The sequence below is a fragment of the Chlorocebus sabaeus genome, chromosome 2 (assembly GCF_047675955.1).
Source record: "Chlorocebus sabaeus isolate Y175 chromosome 2, mChlSab1.0.hap1, whole genome shotgun sequence".
NCBI lineage: Eukaryota > Metazoa > Chordata > Mammalia > Primates > Cercopithecidae > Chlorocebus > Chlorocebus sabaeus.
In genome coordinates this window covers 23,900,254-23,907,642 of record NC_132905.1, presented here as the reverse complement: position 1 = coordinate 23,907,642, position 7,389 = coordinate 23,900,254, and the positions used below count along the sequence as shown (strand labels likewise).

Below are 7,389 nucleotides of genomic sequence, written 5' to 3'. Positions count from 1 at the left end.
CATGAGAAAGAGTGTGTAATTTAGGAAAGCACAGCTTTGTGTGTTGTGAGTCAATCTCCCTCAATACCTAGGGCCTTTGCACATTTATTTGTACATTGGAATTGGAGAGGTATCAATAGAGGCAAAGCCTCTGCCCTAAAGGACTTTAAATTCTAATGGAGGTGGGGAAGCAGAGACAAAAAAAAAATAGAACAACCATATAATGTATAAGGTGGCCAACAGTACTATAAAGATAAAATAAAGGGTGACAAGGAAATAGAATATAACAAGAGATGTACATCCTTCCTTCTAACTGGAAAGATCTCTTCCTCTTCCCAGGCTACTCGCCCACCTAAGATAGCTTCTGTTCTTCTTCCAGGTGTAGGTTTATGCGTCAATTCTTCATGGTCTCTCTGTCTTCTGGATCTCTCCTTTCTCTTCAATGAATTTCTCCTTCTTATTACCAGAATTTCAGTTTCCTAAATGTCCATGTGATTGTTTAGTAGATCCTCTCAAGATCATGAAAACCTTAAGAACTACGAACTCAGTCTATTTGCTCAAGATTCTATCTCCAGCAATGAGCTTATTGTTTAGCACATAGGAGGCACCCAATACATCATTTTTGAGTGATGGAATGAGAAACTAAAAAAATAAAAACATGATAGTGTCTTTTCTTGGGGCCACAGAAAATAAATATCTGTCCTAGGGGCCACTGGCTCCTACCTAGTAGGACATATTGCATCTCAGGCTGATGCAATTCTAGTTTTCCTGCTCTGGACAAGTTATCCAGATTCACATGTCTTCCCTGCCAATAGATGAATTTAAAATATGTAAGCTACATATTATTCTTATATCCTGTCCTTAATTGGGTAACAGAAGTGTTTTACTTTTGTGCAGCTTGTACCCCATTGTGACAGCACAGGAAGCACAAAATTCTATCTTTCCCTAGGGACATGATTGAAAAAGACTCTAGAGAATAGAATTGACAGCCAAGACTTCGTAACACCCTCGACCAAGAAAACTATATCCCACACATGGCTTCTTTGTGTATAGCAAGCCAGCAGAAAATAATATTGCATATGTGGGAAAATGAACATATTGATTGTGTTTGCTGCTCCCGGATACATTTTGTTTCAGGCATAAAAGACAGAAAGGAAGTTATGGTTCACTGAGTGTCTATGTTGTGCTTGACACTTTTAATGAAAATATTAATGATAGAAAATAAGGTTGAGTGCTTGCCTGCAAGATCTCATTCAGTTTTTATAATGCTTTGAGGGCTATCCTATTATGATTCCCATTTTACAGAAGAGAAAACAGAGGCTTAAGGATGGGAAGTCACTTGCCTGTGATCACATGACAGATGAGAAATCAGGATGGAATTTAAACCAGGTCAGACTGTTTCCAAAGGGTTTGGTAAATCTCCAAACTTACTCCCTTAGTTTAAGTTATCCAGGAAACAGACTCAGAAAGAGCTTGAGTGTAGGTAGTTTTTGTGGGGGGTGATCTCTGGAGGCAGGCGTGAAGGAGCTGGGAGAGCAAGGCAAGAAGGTAGGAAACACCAGCATAAGGGTGCTTGCTGTGGTTTCAGGTCTCAACTCTGCAGGGTCTCTGAGAGACCACAGCAGTTACTACCACAGGCTTCAGTCCCTCCCTAGGCGAATGTGCCCCTAAGGGTGTTAATTCAGGATGTGTCTGAAGAGGGCTGAGTAGACTCCAGAGAATCTGAAAAAGACTTTGAGTCAAAAAGCAGAAAGAAATGCAGCAAGTGCATGAAATAGGTGCCGTCAGCATGAGTCTCATGAACTGGACTCCACAGCTGCAGCTGAGTGTGCAGGTGGCCTGAGGGATGCGGTACCGGCCACTGACACCAACAACTCTGTTACACTCATTCTAGCTCAAGTTCTTTTTCTCTCTTCTTCACCACGACCTTGTGAGTTAAGAACTCTGTTTTTAACTTTCCAGCTGGAAAGGTTGAGGCTGTGAATTGTCAATGACTTGCTAGACGGCACACAGTAAACAGTGCCCTTGGGACCTCTGTTTAGAGGAAGACCTTCACATTTGGCTTGCTTTCTATTGTGACTCACTGTTCAACTAAGTTATGAACAAGGCTCGATGCACAAGGATGAAAGAAATCAGATTCAAGAAAGCCCAGTCTTCACCCATGGACAGCTGAGAAAGGCATGAGACAGGAATATTATAATTCATCTATAAGAAAGTGCTCATCTAAAGGAGAAAATGCTAGCCAGACTTCCTCTGAGACACAGCCAGGTAAGCAGGAGAACATCATTGTCTTTAGAAACAAAGGAGAGCTTACAGTCTCTTTTGACATTTTGTATAATCTTTATATTTATAAATTTATATATTATAAACTTATATCTATAAGTTTTATTTGTTATGAATATATATCTCTATATTATACATTTATAAATATATTTTTTAAGTTCACATTCATTTATACTATCTTCACAATATAAACTTTGACATCTTATCAGTCCTCAGAGGTCTGCTTGGAGTACTGGAGAAGACACTAGGTGTTTTGTCTGCTTTTTAATCAGTGAATGGTCTCCAAATTAATATCTATGTATATGTATATATTTATATTCAGTAAGAGTCATTTGGGGGACGGGCATCCTATGCATAATGTTTGTGGATCTTCTTCTCTTTCTCCTTCAAAGAATCCCAGCTAATGTGCAAAAAAAGATTGAGCAACCCATGCTCCTGTAGGTTTCTAGTTTTGTCTTCACACTCTGAACAAGGAAAGAAAAGACTTCAGGCAAGTCTCTAGGTTTCAATAATCCAGGAAGCAATTCTGGGTGATAATAAGAGAGACTAGCAAAAAAGGGGGAAAGAGGGGAAATTACTGGCTTGGTCAAAGCTTGCAAAATGGCACCAGTGATTAAAACATCTTATGCTGTCCTCGGGCTGCAGAAGCTATCACTGACAAAAGAGCTCATACACACACACACAAAAGGAAAGAAATTAGCCATTAAGAAATATTTCAGCATAATGCAATTATTACAGCTGTATAATTGAATGGGGAAACCATTGATCTGTAGTAGAAAGGAAATTGCTCTTCTCATTGTGTTCCTATGAATATGTGAACATTAATCTCCATCTATAATCAACGTTCATTTCAAATCTGATTGCATGCTACTAAACACCCGTAGCTATGCTAACATTATGTTAATATGGTTCAACATCATAGCTCCCAGCTTCACAGCACAAATATTTTTCTTTGGCAATCAATAGTAATTTCAGCTGAGTGGATGGAAGTCACGTTTTAATGGTAATCTTTCCTCCAAGCCTCCAAGTGGAAACTCAGTTGGTGTCTTAACATGGCTGCAGCGTGTTGCATATAATCAGATAAATTAACCTGAAAAGAAATAGAGAGAGAGGAAGGAAGGGAGGGGACACGGATCAGAAATAAGGAGGAAGCTCGGCAAAACTCTAGCTAATAGATGAAAGTGTACATTAGGTAGAAAAAGAGTGAGGATGAATGGGTAGATGGAACAGAGTCAGTATGTGTCGGAGGGGCATGCACGAAGCGAAATGGGGTCGTTAAGAAATGAGAGTCTGTTCCTTCTGGCTATAAGTCAATGGGATGGGATGGAGAAACCAGGTTCCTGTGAAATCTGGATTTTGCCAAAGCAACCAAGATACATGAGGAAGGAATAGGAAACTTAACAAACATGGGTGGATGGCATACAGCGTCCTCTCTGCTTGGAAGAGATCACTCAGATATCTCTTCCTTCTCATATCCATTCACACGTTCATTTATAGGCAACAATAGAAAATATAGAAAATTTTATAAATTTCTGTCTCTATAAAACATACAGATAATTTTGAAAGTGAAAAAAATTTGTAAGGGAGAATCTACCTTTTATTTTTAAGCACTGCTACTGCTGGACACCAAGAATATGAAGATGAACGAATCTCATCTCTGGGCACTAAGAGTTGACGACCCAGAGTGGGAGAAGAAAGACAAACAACTCACAGTATCAACCCACATCTCCCAGGAGCCTCCTCCTTCCCCTGACCATAATAATCCTCTCCCTCCACGTTTTTTTGTAAGAAGAGAGAGAATAGGGAGAAGTATTTTGGTTACATTCATTCCTCAAGCACTTTTTTCAGCCCCAGAGGCCTAAATGATGGAAATTCTCAGACACGATCATTGGCTCCACTCTCACGTCCAAGGCCAATGCCCTCCACAACCCCTGTTTTTTTACATACCTTGTCTAAGACTGAAATCACAGGCTCCTTCTGTGACAAGAATCAAAGTTACAACCTTTATGTGTGCGGGTTGTTTACAAGAAGGCAAAGGAAAATAAAACCTAAGTATTCTCAACCTCTTCACCTGCTCCTTCAAGAGAATTCTGGAGTCGTCGCTTCGCTTCACAGCTCCCCCAACCCCTGGTGCTCTCCTCCCTGGCTCCTGTTTTGGAGATCCGGGGAAGAGAACATTCTCCTAAGGACAGCAGGGTATCCATTGATATAAGAAAAGAAATTCGGAGGTGAGGGGACAATGAACCAATGAGACAGCACAAGGAGGACCCTGCAGGACAAAAGACCATTATTATTCTTTCCTTGTTTGAGGAGTTCAGAAACAGGAGAAAAATCCTGAAAGAGAAACTGCCAAGGATATAGAAAATACTGAAAACGATGGTTATAGGGAAACAGATTTGTTTCCTTGTTTGTTTGAAACAGATTTTTTTGTTTTGAGGCTGGAGTGCAGTGGCACAATCTCGGCTCACAGCAGCCTCCGCCTCCCAGGTACAAGCGATTCTCCCGCCTCAGCCTCCTGAGTAGCTGGGATTACAGGTGACTGCCACCATGCCCAGCTAATTCTTTTGTATTGTTGGCGAGGCTGGTCTTGAACCCCTGACTTCAAGTGATCTGCCTGCCTCAACCTCCCAAAGTGCTGGTATTACTGGCGTGAGTCACCACACCCGGCTAGGAAACAGAATTTTAAAAGCTTTTTCTATATATTTTGCAGTTGGTCCCACTCTGTCATTCTCTAAAGAGACCTCAGTTAGAAAATTAATATCCTTTTCCTATTTGTTTTGCTCTTTATAATCCCGAAGTGAGTAAAGATTTCCATTGCTTTTCCCTATTTATTTTTTATAATTTCAAAATGTCTTTTGTAGGATGACAGTAATTATGATTATTATCAAATCAAATTTACATAACAATATCAGGAACTATTCAGGTTCCTGTCTCAAACCCATCCCTCTCTTTTTATCCCTAAAACTCTTGCCCACCTTTAATCTTCTAAGTTCTGCTTGAATTATTGCATCTGCCTCCTCCTGTCCTCACTAAACCCAGTGTTACTCCCTTCTCATCTGTCACCTACAAAATAGCCAATAAAGCTAGCACAATTGGGCACAATTTTTAAGACATTTGAAAATTAAGGATCCACACCATGAAAACAGGACTATATTTTTTCAGCCATGTTTAAAGTCACGCAATACCTTATGAAGTACTACTTCATAAAATTTTACTAAACTTATTGTTAAATGTATAGAAGCTTATTTTGAGTTTTATTGCTTATTAGCAAGGCCAGAAAAAAAAAATAATTGGGGAACTGTTCAATCTTCCAACCATAAGAAAAACAGCTAAAATAAGACACTGAAAACAATATGGCAACAAATAAAAATACATTCCTTTGTCAGCAGATTCTGTTAGAAGATGCAGAGAAAAACCTTGCTGAAGATTTGATGAGTCAAGTGTTAAAAGAAATTATTTGGTGTGTGAGGTTTGCTATCCAGTTGGGTGCAAGTACAGATGTTTCTAACATTTCTTTCCTTATGGTATTTGTCACCTGAACTGCAGAATATTTTTTTCTTTTATACTGAAGAGTACATGTAATGGAGAAGAAATATTTTAGCAATAAATAACTTCATTATGAAAGCAATATTTTATAAAATAACTGGAAGTGGATCTATCAATACAGTGGCTGATTGACTGGAATTTAGTTTTTAAAACTGTCCAAGTCAGATTATAAAGATCGCTTTGGACATAAAATTCAAATTGCATTATCATGTCTATAGCCAAAGTATTCTTTGAAGCTATAAATGCACAAAAATAAATAATTATATGTTGTCATCAACAGGCTTAATTTTATAAGAGAAGATCTTTAAAAAGCAAGAGAATATTTATAAGGACGTAGCACGACATTAAAATTATTTGTTTAATGTAAAGAAGAATTTAAAAGAGCTGCCAGATTTGAAGTTATCTATTTTTCTTTTATAAAATGACAAGTATGGCCTGGTGGAGTGGCTCACGCCTGTAATCCCAGCACTTTGGGAGGCTGATGCAGGAGAATCACGAGGTCAGGAGTTTGAGATCAGCCTGGGTGACATGGTGAAACACCATCTCTACTAAAAATACAAAAAATTTGCTGGACATGGTGGTGGGCACCTGCAATCCTAGCTACTCAGGAGGCTGAGGCAGGAGAATCGCTTGAACCTGGGAGGCAAAGGTTTCAGCGAGCCAAGATTGCTCCACTGCACTCCAGCCTAGGTGACAGTGCAAGACTCCATCTCAAAAAAAAAAAAAAAAAAAAAAATTGACAAGTATTCCAAGTTTATTGAATATTACTTTCTGCCATGGGAGTGCCTTTCAGTATAATGTCATCTGGCAGATAATTAAATGGTAATAGTAGCAATGATGCTAATAATAGTAAATAGTAATAAATATAATCTCTCATTTCAAGATTAAGGTGACATTTTAAAAATGTGGAACAAATATCTACTATGTAAATGGAGCAGCCTATGGAGAGTGTTTCAAAATTGGATATTTAAAAATATTTCCTTTGTTATAAGATTTTATTGCCGAAAACAAACAAATGCATTAGTTACAAGAACATTCATATATACATTCTTTAAAATATATAAACAGCATTGTTTAATCTGCATAAAAGTCTCTAAACAAAACATTGTCATGGAACTTGAAATTTCTGCATTAACATATGGGGAAACACTTTCCTATTCTTTATAAAACCACTAATTGACATTACTGAGGATAGATATTTTCTAGATTGCAATAGAAACTGTTGCACAAGAGATGCATAAAAGGAAATGGGAAAAATAATGATGATGATGAGGTAAGCAGAGCCTGGGTGTCTTCTTTTGCGTTTTGGTCTGTGTGCCTTTTCCACTGATCTATTGCTTTGTAACAAAGCACGCCTGAACTTTATCATTTTCTCACACAGTCATGGTGTGTGACCTCAGCTTAGCAGTTTTTGCTTTGGGTCTCTGGTGCAGTTGCAATCAATGGGGCTGGAATTATCTGAAAGGCTTAACTGTCTGATGCCTTGTCTGAGGTGACTAAAGCGGCTGAAATGTCTGGGTGTTCATGGGGCATCTCTCTCTCTCTCTCTCAGCAGCCTTTCCCTATGGCTAGCTTGTCTCC

At 38.7% G+C, this 7,389-nt stretch overlaps 1 long non-coding RNA gene across 1 annotated transcript; it reads left to right on the top strand.

Annotated features, from left to right (window-relative positions):
- The first annotated feature begins 2,088 nt into the window (after positions 1-2,088).
- LOC103246027 (uncharacterized) lies at positions 2,089-4,332 on the top strand. The gene is made up of 2 exons (XR_502237.2): positions 2,089-2,247; positions 3,871-4,332. It is a non-coding gene; the product is annotated as an uncharacterized lncRNA (long non-coding RNA).
- The last annotated feature ends 3,057 nt before the right edge of the window (positions 4,333-7,389 follow it).